This window comes from Acomys minous (assembly GCF_964271855.1).
Source record: "Acomys minous genome assembly, chromosome: 9".
Taxonomy (NCBI): Eukaryota; Metazoa; Chordata; class Mammalia; order Rodentia; family Muridae; genus Acomys; species Acomys minous.
Genome location: NC_140490.1, coordinates 47,101,406 through 47,120,258, shown reverse-complemented (window position 1 = coordinate 47,120,258; position 18,853 = coordinate 47,101,406). Strand labels below are relative to the sequence as shown.

Here is an 18,853-nt window from a genome sequence, read left to right as displayed (position 1 = left end):
GTCACCACTACATCCTCCTAGGAGCCTACCCAGTCACAGATCTCAAGCTTGCCTCAGAGATGCCCTCTCCTTCAGTTTCCCTTCTCTCTCCCAGCCCTCTTGCCTCCCACAACCACTCTGCCCACATCTGATCCCTACCCATGTTCCCCTCCCCACACCCTCTCCCTACAGTTCTTGCTCTCCATCCATTTCTGATATTTATTCTATTTCCCCTTGTGAGTGGGATTCAAGCATCTTCCCTTGGGTTCTCCTTGCTATTTATCTTCTTTGGGTCTGTGCATCATAGTATGCTTATCCTGTACTAAGTGGCTAATATCCACTTATAAGGGAGTACATACCATGTGTGTCTTTCTGGGTCTGGGTTACCTCATTCAGGATGACCTTTTCTAGTTCCATCCGTTTGCCTACAAATTGCATGATCTTCTTGTTTCTAATAGCTGAGTAGTATTCCATTGTGTAAATGTGCCAAAATTTCTTGATCTATTCTTTGGTTGAAGGACATCAGGGTTGTTTCCAGTTTCTGGCTGTTACCAATAAAGCTGCTATGAACATAGTTGAGCAAGTGTCCTTGTAGTAAGGTAGAGCATCCTTTGGATATATGTGCAGGAGTGGTATAGCTGGGTCTTGAGATAGATCTATTCCTAATTTTCTGAGAAGACTGATTTCCAAAGTGGTTGTACAAATTTGCACTTCCACCAGCAATTGAAGAGTGTTCCCCTTGCTCCATGTCCTTGCTAGGATGTGCTGTCACTTGAGTTTTTGATCTTAGCCATTCTGATAGGTGTAAAATGGAATCTCAGCATTGTTTTCATTTGCATTTCCTTGATGGCTAAGGATGTTGAACATTTCTTTAAGTGCTTCTCCACCTTGGGAGATGCTTTCTGCATTGCCCAGTCAGACAGGGCTGAGCAGTCCAGAACATGGAGGTACCTGGCCAAATTCACTCATGTGGAAGCCAAGTGTCCTTTCCTGACTTTTGAGGACTTCCGGAACCCTGTAGAGGACCTAGTTTGTGACATGGTAGACAGAATCTTGAAGTCACCAGCAAGGAGCATAGTGTATGACCTCAACCTGATCTTTAAAACCCCCAAACGGCCCTTCCAATGGATGAACTATTTGGATGTTATTGAGTGGCTGAAGGAGCACGATGTAAGGAAAGAAGATGGGACGTTTTATGGATTTAGAGATGATATTGCCAAAGCCCCTGAGAGACTGATGACAGACACCATTAACGAACCGATCCTGCTGTATCAGTTTCCTATGGAGATCAAGTCCTCCTACATGCAGCACTGTCCTGAGGATCCTTGACTCACCGAATCTGTTTATGTTTTGATGCCGAACGTTGGTGAGATTGTGGGAGGTTCGATGTGCCCTTGGGATAGTGAAGAAATTCTAGAAAGCCATAAAGGGAAGGGCTGGACCCCACTTCTTATTACTGGTAACCAGATCAGAGAAAATATGGTACACGTTTTCATGGAGGCTACAGCTTGGGCTTGGAACAACTCCTAAGTTGGATTCTGAACAGGTATCACATCTGAGATGTGTGCTTGTGCCCTTGATTTCTCCAGTGCTGCTGGCCATAACCACGGTCCCCCGAAACACAAAGGAAGGGAAAATGTTAATGAAAAATTAAGACTACCTCTGCAAAAGAACAAACATCCAAATTGTTCTTGATTTCCTGTTGTGGGTAGCAGCTTTTTCCTGTTTTTATGGTTTTTTTTCTTTCCATTATCATAAAAAGCCATAGATGTTACCTGAACATCAAGTGACATTGCTGTCCCTTTAATAAAAATACTCGTAGCTGGGCAGTGGTGGCGCACACCTTTAATCCCAGCACTCGGGAGGCAGAGGCAGGCGGATCACTGTGAGTTCGAGGCCAGCCTGGTCTACAAAGTGAGTCCAGGACAGCCAAGGCTACACAGAGAAACCCTATCTTGAAAAACAAACAAAACAAAACAACTCATAACAAAATTTTGAGGGAAAAAAAATCAAGTGCCTATAGATGTATCAGTGTATTTCTGGGATTTCCATTTGATTCCATTGATCAACCAGCCCATTTCCATACTAGTACCATGCCATTTTTATTACTATTGCTCTGTATTGAAATTAAGGATGGTGATATTTCCAGAAGTTCTTTTATAGTACAGGATTATTTTAGCTATTCTTGTGGTTTTTTTTCCCATATGAAGTTGAGAATTGTTTTTTTAAGGTCTGTAAAATTTTTTTTACCATGTTAATTCTACTGATGCACGAGCATGGGAGATCTTTCCATCTTCTGATATGTTCTTTAAGTTCTTTCTCCAGAAACTTGTCAAACAGGTATTTCACTGCTTGGTTAGAATTATATCAAGATATTCTATATTATATGTGGCTATTGAGAAGGGCGTGTGTTGTTTCCCTAATTTCTTTCTTAGCCTGTTTGTCCTTTGAAGACAGGAGGGCTACTGATTTTTTTTTTCAGTTTTTCAAGATGGGGGTTTCTCTGTATAGCAGCCTTCTGTTCTGGACTCAAGCTCTGCTCCATCTATATCCCTACTCATCTTGTAGGCAGGGTAAATTTTGGGTAGAAGGCTTTGTGGGTGGGTTGGTGTCCCCTCCCTCCACTTGAAGTCCTGCCTGACTGGGAGGTGGCCTCCTTAGTCTCCATGTCCTCCACAGCTAGGGTTTGTAGACCAGGCTGGCCTCAAACTCAGAGATCTGCCTGCCTCTGCTTCTCTGAGTGCTGGGACTATAGGTATGCACCATCATGCCTGGCAGATATTGATTTTTTTTTTTTAGTTAACTTTGTATTCATTTTGGTGAAGGTACTTATCAACTGTAGAACTTGTCTGGTATAATTTTGGGGGTCATTTATATATACTATCATATCATCTGTGAATAGTGATATTTTGATGTCTTCCTCTCCAATTTATATTCCCTTGATCTCCTTTACTTGTTTTACTGTTCTAGCTAGGACCTCAAGTACTATATTGAAGAAATATGGAGAGAGTGGGTAGCTGTTTTAGTGGGACTGCTTTGAGTTTCTCTCCATTTAATTTGATGATGGCTTGCCATATATTGCCTTTATTGTATTTAGGTATGCGCCTTATATCTCTAATCTCTCCAAGACTTTGAACATGAATGGGTGTTGGACTTTGTCAGAGGCTTTTCAAAGCATCTAATGAGATGATCATATTTTTTCTTTCAGTTTGTTTATATGGTGGATTACATCAATAAATTCTCATATATCGAACCACCCCTGTATCCTTGGGATGAAGCCTACTTGATTGTGGTGAATGATGCTTTTGGTGTTTTTGGATTTGGTTTGCAAGAATTTTATTGATTATTTTTGCATAAATGTTCTTAAGGAAAAATGGTCTGAAAATCTCTTTATTTGTTTGGTCTTTGTTTGGCTTAGCTATCAGGATGACTATGGCCTCAAAGAATGGATTTTTCAATGTTCCTTCTATTTCTATTTTGTGGAATAGTTTAAGGAGCATTGGTATTAGCTCTTCTTGAAAGTCTGGTAGAGTTCTGCTGTGAAACTATCTGGCCCACAGCTTTTCTTAGTTGGGAGACTTAAATGACTGCATCTATTTCCTTAGGGGTTATAGGACTATTTAATTTGTTCTTCTGATCTTGATTTAACTTTGATAAGTAGAATCTTTCAGGAAAATTGTTTATTTCATTTAGATTTTCAGATTTTGTGGAGTACAAGCTTTTGAAGTAAGACCTAATAATTCTTTGGATTTCCTCAGTGTCTGCTGTGATATTCCCCTTTTCATTTATGATTTTGTTAATTTGGTTATTGTCTTTCAGCCTTTTAAATAGTTTGGCTAAGAGTTTGTCTATCTTTTTGATTTTCTCAAAGAACCAGCTTTTGGTTTTGTTGATTCTTTGTATTGTTCTCTTTGTTTCTAATTTATTGATTTCAACCCTGAGTTTAATTATTTCCTGACGCCTATTCCTCTAAGTGTGTTTCCTTCTATTTATTCTAGAGCTTTCAGGTGTGCTGCTAAATTGCTGATATGAGATCTCTCCAATTTCTTTATAAAGACACTTAGTGCTATGAACTTTCCTCTCAGCACTGCTTTCATTGTGTCCCATAAGTTTGGGTATGTTGTGCCTTGTTTTCATTGAATTTTAGGAAGTCTTTTCTTTCTTTCTTTCTTTCTTTCTTTCTTTCTTTCTTTCTTTCTTTCTTTCTTTCTTTCTTCCCTGGCTCAGTGGTCACTGAGTAAAAAGCAGTTCAGTTTTCATGAATGTGTAGACTTTCTGTTGTTTCTGTTGTTGAAGTCCAGCCTTAATCCATGTGATTTGATAAATACCAATTGAAGCCTGCTTTGTGACCAACTATGTGGTCAATTTTGGAGAAGGTTCCAATGAGGTGGCTGAGAAGAAGATATATTATTTGGTGTTTGGTTGAAAAGTTTTATAGATATCTCTTAGGCCCATTTGATTTATGATAGTTTCATTATTTCTCTGTTTAGTTTTGTTTCGATGACATGTCCTTGGTGAGAGAAGGGTGTTGAAGTCTCCCACTATTAATAGTGGTGATTGATGAGTGATTTAAGCCTTACTAGTGTTTCTTTAACAAATGTGATTGACTTTGTATTTGGGGCATAGATGTTCAGAATTGAGATATCATTTTGGTGGAGTTTTCATTTGATGACTATGAAGTATACTTTCCCATTTCTTTTAATTAGTTTTGGTTGAAAGTCTATTTTATTATATGTTAGAATAGCTACTCCAACTTGCTTCTTGGGTCCATTTGCTTGAAAACCTTTTTCCGGCCCTTTCACTCTGAAGAAATGTCTATCTTTGTTGCTGAAGTGTGTTTCTTGTATGCAGCAGAATGATGGATCTTGTTTTCACATCCATTATGTTAGCCTGTGTTTTTTTTTTTAAATGGGGGAATTGAGTCCATTGATATATTGAAAGATACTAATGACCCATGCTTATTATTTTCTGTTATTTTGATGTTAGTGGTGTTGTGTGTGTGCACTTCTCTTTTTCTATTTTTGCTGCAGTGAAGTTATGTATTTCCTGTGTTTTCTTGGGTGTAGTTAACCTCCTTGGGTTGGACTTTTTCTTTTAGTATCTTCTGTAGGGCTTGATTTATGCATAGGTAATGTTTAAATTTGATTTTTATCATGGAATACATTGTTTTTTCTATCTATGGTGACTGAAAGTTTTGCTTGATATAGTAGTCTGGGTTACTTAGGGTCTGCAATAGTCCTGCCCAGGCCCTTCTTGCTTTTAGCATCTCTGATGAGAAGTCAGGTATAATTCTGATAGGTCTGCCTTTATACATATCTTACTTAGCCTTTTCCCCTTGGAGCTTTTAATATTCTTTCTTAGTTCTGAGTGCTTTGATTATTATGTGGTAGGAGTATTTTCTTTTCTGGTCTAATCTATTTAACATTCTATAAACCTCTTGTATGTTTATAGATATCTCTTTCTTTAAGTTGGGGAAATTTTCTTCTATGATTTTTGTTGAAGATATTTTCTGGTCCTTGGAGCTGGGAATCTTCTCTTTCTTCTATTCCTATTATTCTTAGGTTTTATCTTCTCACAGTGTCCCTGATTTCTTGGGGATTTTGAGCCAGGAACTTTTTAGATTTAACATTTTCTTTGACAGATTCCTTTGACTGTATCTTCATTGCCTGAGATTCTCTCTTTCATCTCTTTTGCTCTTTTAGTGATGCTTACACTTTTCCTGTTCTCTTCCCTAAGTTTTCCACCCCCAGGATTCCCTCAGTTTGTGTGTTCTTTATTGTTTCTATTTTCATTTTCAGGTTTTGGACCATTTTATTAATTTCCTTCAGCTGTTTGATTGTATTTTTCTGTATTTCTTTAAGGGATTTATTAAATTACTCTTCAAAGGCCTCAATCATTTTCATAAGAATAGATTTAGGGTCAATTTCTTGTGTTTCATCTATGTTAGGATAACCAGGGCTTGCTGTAGTAGGATAACTGCATTGTTGTGGTACCATTTTGCCCTGGCTCATGTTGGTTGTGTTCCTACATTGACCTTTAGCCATCTGGTTGTCCTTGGTGTTGGCTGGTTGTTCCTGTTGCCTCTGGACTTCTTGAGAAGGTGAGAAGAGCCCTGTCTAGAGGCTGGATATTCCTGGGGATTGGTAGCCTTTCTCAGGACGAAGGGTAGGGCTGTGGGTTGGAGGCTGGATCTCAGCAAATAGCCCACAGCTCTCCTCTGTCGGCTGTGTTCCAGTTGGATCCATGGGCAGGGACTTGGGGTTGGGCTTGAGGTGTCTAATCTGCATGGTCCTGAGGTCTGGCAAGTCTCCTCAATTAGGCAGATAGAGCCGTGGACAGGAGCCTGGGCTTGTGTATCCCTTTGGCTTGGATCCCTCCTTGAGCAGACTGGTAGAGCTTGGGGGTTGGGGGGAGTGCTAGGAGGATGGAGGCTAGGCACTCCTGGAGTCTGGGATCTCTCCTCAGGAAGGTGGGTAGTCCCAGCATTCTCCAGGAAGCAGGGAAACACCTGTTCCAAAGTCAGCAGCAGGACCTCACAATTGCTCTGAAGTGACTAAGCTTAACCTCATGCTACCCAGGCACCAATGTGTGCTGGGCACTGCCATCATGGAAGGCCCAATGTTGAGTTTCTTAAGTAGTTTATTTTCCAGGACAGTCTATCATATTGACGTCTTTCCTGGGTAGAAGCAACCAAAGTCATATCAATATGTCTATCCACATGACCAAGTGGAATTAGAGACTTGTTGAAGGAAGGAAGGAAGGAAGGAAGGAAGGAAGGAGGGAGGGAAGGAAGGAGGGGTGAGGGAGGGAAGGAAGGAAGGCAGGAAGGATGTGGAGATTGTCTAGTCCAACTTTCATGATTCCAGACCTGCATAAGTAAGGCAAGGGCCACTGGCTTCTGTCTTTTAACCGTTATCTAAAATGTTGGATATATTTCAGGGCTTCTTACATCGTCATCCAGGGAGGGCTCTGGTGACTGTGTCCCAGCTGGAAGGTGGAAAGTCTTTTAGAAATGTACTGTACTTTTACTTTATTTTTAGTAGACTACCTTTGAAGATCACCTGCTATTTTATCAAAATGCTGGGAATTTGATAAGCCATGGTTCACAGGCAGGGGTGGCTTTTGTTTCACATCTCTAACAAACAGAGTAGCAGATCTGGTGATAACAAACAAAGCTTAGAAACTAGGATAGGATAAAACCCTCTTAATCAGCAAAGCTCAGGTTGTGTTTTGTTCAGGGCTCTGAATTGTGTTCCCAAACTTCCGGAGAGAGAATGAAGCCCCGACTTGTCTAGGCAGTGCTCAGCAGCAACTGTCTTTAGCATTGTGGTAAGTATTGTGGGTGGGAGGCGGGGTGTGAGGTGTTTCAGGGGGCAGAGAATGTGAGAGGGATTCAGTGTACCCAAAAGGAAAGCAACGTGATGACCAGTGTCAGGAAACTTCTTGTGGAAGCGCTGCTGTTCCACATACTAAGAATTACCTCAAGAGTATGGAAGATAAAGAACAATCGAGGATATGTTTTGTGAGGAACTATCTATTCATTAAAGCTTCCTCAATAGCCGAGAGACCAAGAAAGCCTCTGCCGTGAGGCTAAGACAACAGGGGCATCCAAACAGGGATAACTTCCACCCAGCTTCTATTGGTATCCTGAGGTAAGGAGTCAGGTGAGATTTTTGGATTTTCTTCCAGCCTCCAAATTCCAGATCATCTCTCATGGCAAGTCAGAGTATAGGACACCTACCCTACCCCACCTTGGTTTCCCTGGGGCATTGAGAAGACGTGATACATCATTGCTATAGCATAGACATAATCTGTTAAAATGGCCATATTTTCAAGCCTCGTTGTAAACACACCCAGTGTTCACGAGAGACGGACAATTTGGTTCCCTCATCATCAGCTTTTGGATGATCTATCTCTGCCCTGGCTGCCTCGAATAAAAAGGACTGTCAGCCAAACTGCCAGCAGGACTGCCCTATGTCAGTCCCCGATGTTCAGAACACTTCATGGATGTCTTCAGGAAACCACACAACAATTGCTGCTGATTTCACTGGCTCCTCCTAAGGGTGCAACTTCAGCCAGGGTTGTGCCAAGCAGTTTGTGTGAAACTTCGCTATCAAAAGCCTCAGTGAACTTAGATGATCCTGCAACCATTTCTATCAAGGCCAAAGACAGAGCACTTTCCCTGTTGTCTTTGCAGAAGGAAGGACTGGTGTGATTGGTGTAAAAAAACCACACCTTCATTTGCATGAGAGCTGTGCAATGATTGGTGCAAGCATTAACCCTTTATTTGCATGCAAGGAATGCTGTCATTAGCCCCAGCACCCCTCTCTGGCTATGCAAGTAGGCTGTTATGCCTCATCTTTGAACAGACAAGGTGTCCTGCTGTGTCCTTCCTTATTAAGGATGACTAGATGAGTTTCATGTCTTATTGATGATTTGTATAGCTTCTGTGGAAGTCATTTCCAGATAGGGGGCATAACTGTATGTATATGGTGGCAGGGAGGTAGAGTGCCCCCAAAGAGCCATGGCTGCTCTCCCTGTTCTCATTCAAAAGCATTTTATGTAGGTTTTGAAGGGATACTTAGAGGGACCACAGCCCACAACGCACATAAGAAGGTGGCCCACCCAAGTATGTGTTTGTAATTATTTTTTTCCCTCTGAGACAGGGTTTCTCTGTGTATACTTGGCTGTCTTGGACTTGCTTTGTGGACCGGGCTGGCCTTGAACTCACAGAGAACCACCTGCCTCTATCTCCCTGAGTGCTGGGATTACAGGCATCTGTTACCGCACCTGGCTCTGTTTGTAACTCTTATTTATTTGCTTATTTTGTTGGTTTGTTTTTGTTTTTAATCAGGGAGGATCTCCTGTAGGCCAGGCTGGTCTCAAACTTACTATGTAGCTGAGGCTGGCCTTGAACTCCTGATCTCCCTTGTCTCTCCTCTTTAGAGCTGGGACTACAAGCAGATGACACCACACTTAGTTCTTGTTAGTGGTTTTCCATCCCAGCTTATGTCTTCTTTACTCCTTTACTATAAATTCTCACACAGAAAAGAAGACTGGGCTCAACACTTGTTGTGGAGCAAATGCTCTCTCCAGTGGCCTTGCGCTGTCCCCAGCGAGGATGCATGTTGGTGCTGAGGACTCAGGAAGGCACAGCTGCTGTGCAGTAAACTACATGGGAACCCTGGGAAAGCTGTCCAAGGGGAGAAGCCAGTGTTGACAAGTGTGGTAAGCCGTAGGAGAGGACGGACAGCAGCTTCATACCTGCCACATGGAGGGGGGCTCAGGTAGTCTGGCACCAAGAACAAGGTTTTGAGGCAGGTGTGGTGACTTCCTCCCATGATTCTAAGCTAAGGGAGGAAGGACCCAGGGTAGGGGGAGTTCTCTGAGTTTGAAGCCAGCATGGGACATATAGTGAGTTTGGCCCATCCTGAGCCACAGAGTAAGACACAGTGTCAAGAACCAAACACAAAACAAACATAACATGGGGTGCTCACTAGATTTCTTCACTCCCCAGAACCCCCTTTCTTTCCCCAGTTCAGGTTTTTTTTTTCTTCCAGATACTTAAGGTCTAAGGTTGAATTTGAGGTAAGTGAAAATTACAGTCAGCCTTGTTCAGCAAAGGGTACCATTTGTGTTGTGCGTTCAGAAGCATCCAGGAGAGAGTACTGCGGGACTGAGACAGCCTTTTCAGTTCTCTTCTTCTTCGTGTCTATCAGCGGGTCATGAGGGCTACCAGTACCCACAAGTTCCCTGTGTCCCTGGAGGCACTTCCACGGCAGCGTCATTCTGTTCTTCACGGTCCTTTCCCAGGGCTGCTACAAAGCACTCAGTGTGAGAAGGGGACGGGCTGGGGCTACTGGCCGACCCTTCACCATCTTTCTTTGGTTTCTTTCACTGGGAGTTCCTGAGATGAAAGGGAATACGTTCCTTGGGATGACTGCGTGAGGCCGAAGCCGACCCCCATGGTTGGCTAGCTAGGGTGTCTGGAGGGATGTGGATTGAGCCTGTCTGACCTTCTGTTGTGTAGTTGAGGATGGAAAGGGAGCACGCAAGCACCTCATGTCTTGGAACAGCTCTTCCCTTACAGATGCTCTGTGATCCCAGTGGGGAGAAGAGTGCTAATAAAAGCAGTTTGAGTGCAGGATGGCACGTGGCACTCACACGACCCCCTTGAGGGGCTAGATGAAAATTTGATTTTTCATTAACAAACAGCTGAGGAAACGAGCAGCGTAAGGTTAAAGGCTTGGGAAGTCGTGAAGTTGCCTTGAAGCAACATGGCTTGCGCCTGGTGTTAAATCAGATGGTTGACAGTGGTTATGTTGTTCGGTTATCAGTTTATTTTCAGTCACTCCTTCTGTATCTCTGTGAGGACAAGGACACCTAAGAGGGCAAGCCTTGACAGAGAGTCTCTAAGCATTCAGGTGCAATGACTCTCATAGGATGGGTTTTTGGTGCCACCTGCTGCTTGATTGAAGTATTGGAGGCCATCAGGCAGCCTAGGGAATTTGGGGGTGGGGTGGGGGGAGGGCTGGGTGGAGGGAGGGCGGGATTTGAAATTTTCACAAACTGGGGAAGATGTTATAAAAATATTTTGCTTTACAAATTATCCGCTTCCACAAATTCTTTAGCATTGGAAATAAAATGGTGTATAGGTTCCCAGTGTGGTGGGCTATTGATTATATGAATGGGTGGCATACTAAGAGGGCTACAGAGAAAATAACTCATTCTGACTTTATAATAAGATGGCTTCTAATCTTAAAATGGAACCAGGTTGGTCCATTACTCCCATTAGATGGAAACAAAAAGGAAAGGGGGTATCTTCTTGGGTGGGCATAGTGGGAAAGGTTTAGAAGATGGAAGAATGGAGTTGAGCATGATATGCACGGGGAAAAAAAGATATCCCAGTTTATAAGTGGATTATTGGCCTGTAAGCAGACAAATTAAAAAGAAAACAAACAAAACCAGCTTGGCAGTGGTGGCGCATGCCTTTAATCCCAGCCTGGTCTACAGAATAAGTTCCGGGACAGTTAGGACTATGCAGAGAAATTTTGTCTCGTGGCAGGGGTAGTGCAGATGGGGATGGGGGTGGGGTGGGGATGGGGGTGGGGGTGGGGGTGGGGGTGGGGGTGGGGGTGGGGTGGATGAGGCTTGGGTGGCGGGGAGAAAGAAAGAAAGAAAGAAAGAAAGAAAGAAAGAAAGAAAGAAAGAAAGAAAAGAGGAAAAAACTGGGCATGGGAGTGCATACCTTTAATCCCAGCACTCAGGAGGCAGAGGCAGGCAGATCTCTGTGAATTCAAGGCCAGCCTGGTCTACAAAGTGAGTTCAGGATAGCCAAGGATACACAGAGAAACCTTGTATCAAAACAAAACAAAATGAAAGAAAACAAAAAACCAAACCAAACAAAAACAAAAACTCAAACCGCAACAACAACAAAAATTCAACCAGCCAATCAAACCAACCAAAAAAGCCCCACTCACAAAGCTTTGTACATATCCCTTAATTCCTGTGAGGGTTGTCATGTTGACTGACAGATACTAGTATTTACACATTTAATCACTTTTCAAGAATTATTTGTAAGGTGTTCCCCACCCCCATTCATAATAAGTGGTTTGGGAAAGGAATTTCACTCCAGAAATTGTATTTAATAAAATAAAATTACAGCTCCTTCTCTCATCCCAGTTAAATTATAAATTTAAAAAGCTAATATTTATTTGTATTTTCATGTGTGTGATGGTCAAGACAACAACGCATGGGAGTTGGTTCTCTCTGTCTATCCTGTGGGTCCTGGTGACGCAACTTAGGTCAATCAGGCTTGGCAACAAGCATTTTTACCTCAAAAGTTTCCATTTTTTAATTTTTATAGCAGTGAAGGGCCTAACCTGAGTTTCTCAGGGTGCCATCCCATAAAATTCCATGGCAACTGAGCTTTTCATAATAAGTGCCCAGCTGAGCTGGCAGGCAGCTGTGAGTCCTCAAATAGATGCTGGGGTCATTTGGGAGATAATCTGTGTAGAGATGAAAATGCTGCTGAGTGTTTATTGACTTCTTCAGTGTAAGACAGAGATGCTCCGTCAAGGACACCATGCGTCCTTCACAGTAGACCTGTGAGCAACACCAGCAGCCCTTGTGAACTTAAAAATGCAAATCTTGTGCCCTCCACCTCCTAGAGACCCTGTATCAGGTCCTGGGGTTTAGGCTTATAATCAGAATTTTAACACATCCTCTGGGTGGGTGATTGTCATGCAAGTTCAAATCTGAGAAGCACCGAAGCACCAAGCCATATATAAGCTAACTGCTCAGCCCTCTAATGTTGGATTTATTTATCAGTTCACTGTGTGTGTGTGTGTGTGTCTACATGTGTGCACGTGTTGTAGTGCATATGTGTAGGTTAGAGAACATAGCTGGCTTTTGGCTACTTTGTGGGTTCCTTTTTTTTTACCCTTCTCCACCTGTCTTACTCCACCCTTTCAACCTTCTAACTCTAGATAGGAGAGAAAAAAGGGTAGAGGGCAAAGGGGGCGACATGATTGTTAGACTACTTTCTGCTGATTAGGGACATCGAGTTCCTTGGGGGCAAATTTGATCGTCACCTTCAGGAAATCTAATTTCTTCCTCTCATTTCTTTGCCCGTGACTACTTGACAAACTGAAACCAATAGCAACCAACCACCAACGAACCCCACCTCTGGAACCCCGGCATTTATATACCCTCTGAAGAGTTTCCCGCAAAAACAAACAAAAACAAACAAACAAACAAACAAAAACAAAAAACCAAACCAAACCAAAAAAACCCAAAACAAAACTATCTGCAGCTGGCAAAAATCATGCCCCTGCTAAAGCACGAGGCAAATCATAGTCAGATTATGTGGACAGTCTGAAGCAGCTTCATATCCCCCACCTGGGATTAAAATGAAGACACATTCTTATAACATTTCTGTGTTTTTAAAAGAAACCAAAATTCTCACTACAAGTAAACGACATGGAGGAGTCAGTTTTATAGTGGATGTAAGCATATTTTCGTTTTGCTCTCAAGTATGGGATGTGAAACACGCTTGTGTGAGGGCGTGTAATGTTTGTCTACTGGAAAGGGACTTGTGAGATGGCATGTGATGTTTGTCTGCTAGAAAGGGAACTGCCTCATGCAGGGGAGTTGGGGGGGGGGGGAATACATGGTCTTTGCTATTTGCAAAACATCCTGTGCGGACTATGAGAGAGTATAGATAGTCCAAATAACAAAAATCAATGGCTTTTTGTATCACTTTCCAGTTCATTGCTTTGCAGTTCATTGCTTCAGTTCCAGAGGCTCCTGGAGAGAAACGCTTCAGAGAATGCTTGGAGCTTCTGGCTGCTGTTGCTTTTGCTGTTTGCTGTTTAACGGGTGGATCTTCTGGAATCCTGACTAGGAAGAGTGGAATCACCCCAAAGAGCTGAGTCTCAAAAGATCCGCTTCCGCTGTCTGTATTAACCTCCTTTCTCTGCTATCTAGGGTGAGTGGGTTGGAATCCCAAATAAAGTAGGTTTAAAAAAAATAATCAAAGCAGGGGAAAAGAAGAAATGGAGTGCCTGGGAGTGTACGTGCCTCCCGTGCAGTTAAAGAACCAGGAGCCCCAGCAGATTGCGGAGAGCAGGGAACATCCGCAGAGTGAGCCCATGAGGTGGAGGCTGGTACAGCGATAGCCAATGCCCAACTACCAGCTGCCAGGTACCTTCTCCTCTCTGCGCTCTAGTGTTGAAACCCTGAAGAAGAGAGCCCAGGAGCTGACTGAAAACATCAGTGAGAGCAGACAGAAGGGCCATGCACTCATGACCAACATCAGGGACATCCTCCAGACGAAGGTCTCGAATATGACAGAGAAGTTAGAGGACACCAGGATGTGCCAGGTGTTACAGCCACCACAGGAAGAGCAATCAGGAAAAACCCCAAGAATTCACCCAGAAGATGGCAAAGATCAGCTGTCTGAAAATGGAGCTCCAACAAGTCTGCCGTGCTATGGAAACTGTATACAAGGATCTATGCAATCTGAGGTTTCCATTTCAGAAGCATAATTACAAAGATGGTGAATGCTGACTTCTGCTAAGAGGCCCCGTCTTAATGGCAGTCACCAAGAGAAGGCACAGAGCCTACTGTTTGAGCCATGCTGAGATTGTTTTGTTTGTTTGTTTTTGTTTTTACAGTTATGTAAGTCAACACAAAGCCACAGTGATCTTTGTGCTAACTACCAAAGTTTGACAAGGCTAGCCCCTGCCTTAGGCCTAGCCTTAGCTAATTCACCCAGCCCACCCCTACGGTTGATTAAAAGTTTTGATTTCTGAAAAAGAAAAGAAAAGAGAAGATCAAAGCCTACACAGTTCTCTCCTTCTACCACATGGTTGAGGGATGGAACTCAGGTTGTTAAATTGTGAGCAAGCATGCTTATCCATCTTGCTCCAACCTTGGTGGATCTGAAGCAGTTGGCATGAGCTGACTTCTTTGGAGATAATATTTTAGAACATTATCTATTTTATGTATACAGATTTTTGCATGGATTTATGTATGTGCACCGTGTGTGTGTGTGTGTGTGTGTGTGTGTGTGTGTGTATGTGTGTGTGTGTGTGTATGTGTGTGTGTGTATGTGTGTGTGTGTGTATGTGTGTGTGTGTGTGTGTGTGTGTGTGTATGTGTGTGTGTGTGTATGTGTATGTGTGTGTGTGTGTATGTGTGTGTGTGTGTGTGTGTGTATGTGTGTATGCCTGGTGCCTGTGGATATCAGAAGAGGATGTCAGCTCTCCTGAAACTAAAGCTGCAGATGATTGTGAGCTACCATGTGGGTGCTGGAATTAGACCTGGTCCTCTGGAAGAGGAGTCAGTGCTATCTTTAGTCCATAGAGATAATTTAAAGAAAGACAAGTCTACTGTTTCTCCCCCCTCCCCCAACCACACTTTTTTTTTCCCTGATACTTGTTTAGGTAAGCACATGGGCTAGCCATGTCACAGTTGCCTTTGACTGCCACATATGATGACAATTTCTCTGGATAATAAGACAATATGGAACGAGTGGGAATGGAAATAAGTGCACTAAGCAGAGTATGATGAGCCAGCTGATGTAGTTAAGTGAATGACAGTTTTTGCAGTTATAATTATTCAGAGCTCTGCAATGTCAGCCATTCCAATAACCAAGCAATACCTCCCCAGACAAGCAGAACTGCACTGCCACAAGGAGCCAGAGGTCACGGTCACATCCCATCAGAAACTCAAGAGTTTTCTCTCCACAAACATCTTCTAGTAATATCCTTAAAAAATGCAAAAAGGAGTAACTTGACTGTATTTCAAGGAGAAGGAGGAAGAAGAAAGTCTAGACGTGGTCTTAGAGTTATGCTTTTATTGTAGCAGAGTGTGGTGACACACAGCTGTAACCCCAGCACGTGGGCGGGGGATGAAGGAGGAACAGGAGGGTCAAGTTATCTTCAGCTTCATGGTTACTTAAAGGCCAGTCTGGCCTGGGCTACATGAGACCTCATCTCAAAAAATGCCCCCCTCCCCCACGCTCTCAGATTTCACCTTCCTCAAGGGGTTATTGGCCACCAGCCTAGGGTCACAGAAGTGGTGAGCAGGGCTTGGAAAGCCTATGAGTATGTTGGGCTGAGTTCCAGGAACAGCCTCAGTGAGACAGCTCAACTTTATTCAAGGGAAATGAATATATAAGATGGGGACAGTGGTCAGGCATCACCTAACAGGTGCTCCCAGAGTGCTTTATTTGCATTGGGCAGCACAATCCTCTCATATGGACGGGAGCACCGTACCTAGTTATCCTATGGGTAGCAGGGGTGGGGGGGGGAGTGTTTGCTGGGGACTGTGTCCAAGGTCATACTCCAGATATGGTCAGGCTTCTGTGCCTAGAGAGGCTCTCCATATAAGGTCAGGCAGAGTCTAGGAGGCCCTGCTCGGGGGAGAGAGTCCTCCATTTTGTGTGTAGTTTGGAGAGCCATCTGGACATGGTGGACTGTGACCTTAAATAGCAGGACCCTCCCTCCCTCCCCCCTTAAATGTCCGTCATTTTTTCTCTTTTTATTTATTTATTTATTTATTTTTTAACTTATTTTTTTAATTAGTTTATTCTTGTTACATCTCAATGGTTATCCCATCCCTTGTATCTTCCCATTCTTCCCTCCCCCCCATTTTCCCCTTATTCCCCTCCCCTATGACTGTTTCTGAGGGGTATTACCTCCCCCTGAATATGCTCATAGGGTATCAAGTCTCTTGTTGGCCACCTGCTGTCCTTCCTCTGAGTGCCACCACGTCTCCCCCTCCAGGGGACATGGTCAAATGTGAGGCACCAGAGTATGTGAGAAAGTCATATCCCACTCTCCACTCAACTGTGGAGAATGTTCTGAGCATTGGCTAAATTTGGGTAAGGGTTTAAAGTTTACCGCCTGTATTGTCCTTGGCTGGTGCCTTAGATTGAGTGGGACCCCTGGGCCCAAATCTGCCTTTCATAATGTTCTTCTTGTAGGTTTCTAGGACCCTCTGGATCCTTCTACTTTGCTATTCTCCCATGCTTCTCTCATCTAGATTCCCAATAGGATGTCCTCCCCTCTGTCCCAGTTTCTTGGTAAGTGAAGTCTTTCGTGGGACATGCCCCTTGGGCTAATATGCAGATATAAGTGAGTATGTACCATTTGAGTCTTTCTGCTTCTGGGTTAACTCACTCATTATGATCATTTCTAGCTCAATCCATTTATCCACAAATTTCGGGAATTCCTTGTTTTTAATGGCTGAGTAGTATTCCATAGTGTATATATACCACAGTTTCTTTATCCATTCTTCTACTGAGGGACACTTAGGCTGTTTCCATGTTCTGGCTATTATGAATAAGGCTGCTATGAACATGGTTGAGCAAATTTTCTTGTTGTGTGCTGGAGCATCTTCTGCGTATATTCCAAGGAGTGGAATAGCTGGGTCTTGAGGAAGCCCTAGTCCCATTTTTCTGAGATAGCACCAGATAGATTTCCAAAGTGGCTATACTAGTTTGCATTCCCACCAGCAGTGAGGGGGTGTTCCTCTCTTCCCACATCCTTGCTAGCATGTGGTGTCGCTTGAATTTTTGATCTTAGCCATTCTGATGGGTGTAAGATGGAATCTCAGAGTTGTTTTGATTTGCATTTCCCTGATGACTAAGGAGGTTGAGCATTTCTTTGTCAGTCATTTTTTTTTAAAAGCACAAATAGATCTTGCAAGATAAAGTAAGGCACAAAGTTGGGTGGTTAGGAGAAGGAGTGGGGTTGGTGGGGGTTGGGGTGGGGTGGGAAGGCGAGAGACATGCTTTAAAATATATAAAGATTATTAGTCAAGAGCTAGAGTGATAGTTCAGTGTTTAAGAATATTCGCTGCTTTCCCAGAAGTCCTAGTTTGGTCTGAGTACTCATATGGAAGCTCACGACTATCTATAACTTCAGTTCCAGGGGGAATCTGCTATTTCTTTTGGTCTTCTTGAGTGCTGTACGCTTGTGGTGCACAGATATATATGCAAGAAAATCATTCCATAAAATAAAAACCAATCTGTAAAAAATTTCAGTCATTAAAAAGGGACTATACTTTAATTTATATATATATATTAAAAAAATAAAATACCAGCTATTATGCATTAATGGAATTTATATCAATAAAAGTTCTTATTTCTATCTAGGTTTGTGAGTTTTACTAATATGTATGTAGTTTTGGGTGGTAAGGAATGCAAGTGAGTTCTGAGGACACATGATCCCCTGATGGCCAATACTTTGAAGCGTTCATGTTGCACCTTGAATTTTAGAAGTGGTGGGACAATGAGTTGAAGAAACACACAGTGAGAGGCTGGTAAGTGGGGTATGATGGGTAAAGGCGCCATCACGCCTGACACTCAGGAGTCATGAGAGGGAAGGAAAGACTTGACTCTGACAAGTTGTCCTTTGACTTCCACACCTAGTTCCACTGTGCGAATGTGCGCACACACACACACACACGATAAAAAAAGTGATTTGTTGACAGGTGAGGCTAACTTTGAACATGGGGTGTTTCTTTGGAAAATAATTTTGTATTTCCAGCCTTTGTATTTCACGCCTTTCTGTGTCACTGGAGTCATAGGGCCCCATGGCTGCCAGATGATAGTATATAGAAATACAGAATACAATACTCAGGTATGAATGAGGGGAACCTTGCATTGAGCTGGAGGAGGTCTGTGAAGGGCTCACCACACCTCTGCTGCTGCAGGACCTGTGTTTATATGTGTGTGAGAGCTGTCAATCATTCACTCTTCGTCTGTGCAGTACCTTCTCTGTGGCAGGTCTGTGGCATCTCTTAGAAGCAGAGCTTACTGCAAAGGTGAGTGACTTACAAGTCATTAGGTTTGTAGCTTGTGCTGTTGTCTGCAGGCAATGCTCCTTGGTGAAACCCTACAAGGCAAGATAACAGTGTCTCCGAAGAGCAACGCTGTCCTGAGAGTTCAACAAGGTTTTCCAGCATCGTGGAGGTGCCACACCAGTGTATTGGCATCAAGAGTCTGTCTGTCACTGCTGTCAGGATCAGACTGTCCTTTCTATTCCTCAGTGATATCTCCTTAGTGTGGAACTAACAAAAACCATAGCAGATTCTGTGCTCCCTCTTGCACACTGGGGTTTGAAGAGGTAAACTGCAAACAGTTGCTTGGGTTCTCTCTGCTACAGACTTGTGGTGTATGCTGTAGACAAATGCCAGCTGAGTTGAGACCATTATTTCGGAATAGGAATGTCTTGTTTCTCCTTCATTTGCCCTTTTCTCTTGCTAACAAAGTTTGCCTGACACCTTTGCACACACCCATTCCAATATCTGGGCACAGATGCCCTCTCTGTATTCAACTCTTGTTCGGCATGCAACACTTAAG

At 43.1% G+C, this 18,853-nt stretch overlaps 1 long non-coding RNA gene and 1 pseudogene across 2 annotated transcripts; both read left to right on the top strand.

Annotated features, from left to right (window-relative positions):
- Window positions 1–914: 914 nt before the first annotated feature.
- Window positions 915–13,462, top strand: LOC311604472. Its single transcript, XR_014781506.1, has 3 exons — window positions 915–1,345; window positions 7,218–7,308; window positions 13,248–13,462. It is a non-coding gene; the product is annotated as an uncharacterized lncRNA (long non-coding RNA).
- Window positions 13,463–13,535: 73 nt separating this feature from the next.
- Window positions 13,536–14,049, top strand: LOC311605840 (synaptonemal complex central element protein 2-like; annotated as a pseudogene). Its single transcript has one exon. The product of its transcript is annotated as a synaptonemal complex central element protein 2-like (transcript).
- The last annotated feature ends 4,804 nt before the right edge of the window (window positions 14,050–18,853 follow it).